The following is a 1,885-nucleotide window of genomic DNA, read 5'->3' as shown; positions in this document are numbered from 1 at the left end:
TAAATGCGGGTCATGTTAGAATATATTATAACCCATAATGCATTGTATTTATCATATATTTTTATCAAATTGAAAAAAAGGTGGTTAAAAATTGAGGTTGTAACTTTCAGGGCCGAAACGTCCAGGAGGTGTAAAGTCCTGAAACATATAGATTTAGCCCTTGTCTGGAAAATATGTAAGGCTGCCGGTCTGCAATGTATGTTTTCCTTTGTTAAAAAAGGGTCATGTATTAATTTCATTCGCCTGTATGTAAATGATTTGATAATTTGATCGCTGATTTGCTAAAGTTACTACCATTCGTTTTATTTTGTTTCCGCCAGAAGCGGTGTCGTAGTAATAATTATCTATCTTAGAGATTCCTGGTATAAAGCAAAGTATTTTTTCAGAAATGAGCATAAAGACGATTTTTAATGCATGTATTAGCGCTTGATGGCTTATAATTTCAATAATCATTTGTTTAGGCTGCCCGACAAAAAATAATATTGTGCCAGGTTGAGTGCATTCGCGGATTGATATGATTATAGCTCTAACCTGGGACATAAGATAAGTTAGCTAACATAAACCCGTTTAAAATACATGAATGGCTAGCTTTCATTTAATCAAATCACTAAACGATCTAGCTTAGAAGTTATATGATAAGGATATTTTATTAACGTTTAGAAACGTTTTCTATTTTGCGTGCGTTTTAGCGTGCGTATATCGTTTAGTGTATTTCTTTTTGCGTGCATCTGCGTATTTCGTTTCATAAAGGGTGCGTGCAGCGTGCGTTCGTATAGCATGTAACGTGTATGCGTTTTTTCCGGAACGTGCGTTTTGCGTGTAAACTGAAACGTTCACCCTACTGTATCACAAACACAAAATACAGACCGTTTAAAGTGAAATAAGAGCAGTTTTTCACTTACGCGCCTATAGTATAACGCTAACATTTAGCACGTCTTTACACAATGTTTTTATAACGCTAATGACGTCACGTCAAATTATATGCACGAATGTGCAATACCATATTTACTGAGTCGCAAAATTGGCACCGGTGTGAGATAAAGCACATTAATACATATTAAGCGCATGTCAATAAATTTCAAGTTTAAGTGATATGAAAAATATTTTCTGTTGTGCTGTCTTTGTAAATCCAATAACTTAACATTACAACCAGTTTACTTATTTTCCTCATTTTTTCCTCTCGATTACAGTTTCAGACCTAAAATAAAATTGCGTTCTTAATATTTATATAGATCTATACTCATATATTGTAATGCCCTAGAAATTTTAGTGATTTCACTGTTTACTTCTACTTTCACTTTCGTTTTGAGAGGCTTTTACTGGCGACAACACAGTAAATCATACGGTGTCCTAACGAAACATACAGGACATCAACTTAATTCTACGTATTGTGCCAGCAATTTAATCATTCTTGATTCTGGAAGCTTTTCCTTTAATGTTATCCATTTCCCTTAATGTTATCCGTGGTAGAAGCCTGTGTTTCGTGACTTCTGTCAAAATAGTTAATTCCTTTTTTTACGCTCAAGATTATATAGTTCGATTGTTTATGATGCAGCCTCACTTAATACGTGGGTTGTTCAAAAAGTAATAGGACTGGGAGTCTTGCATATTCAAATTTCATTCAATTTAGAATATTTTCATATGTACAGCAATCGTAAAATGTTTTCTACAAATCAAACATACGTTTTTCAATTTATTGTGCTAAACGCGCTTTTCCTTTGCTATTGAATAACCATGGTAACACGCACCCGGCGCAGCACATAAATATAGTTATTGTAGCTAAGTTCTACTTCTAATTTATTAAAAAATTAAATTTTATTCATAAATAACTATTTGTTTACCATTGTATTTCATCAATACGTTGACATATATTAATGTGACATTA

Source organism: Ruditapes philippinarum, unplaced genomic scaffold, assembly GCF_026571515.1.
Source record: "Ruditapes philippinarum isolate M1 unplaced genomic scaffold, ASM2657151v2 ctg1991_1_1_1_1, whole genome shotgun sequence".
In the NCBI taxonomy this organism is placed as follows: domain Eukaryota; kingdom Metazoa; phylum Mollusca; class Bivalvia; order Venerida; family Veneridae; genus Ruditapes; species Ruditapes philippinarum.
The sequence above is the reverse complement of the archived record's forward strand: the minus strand, read 5'-3'. Positions refer to the sequence as shown.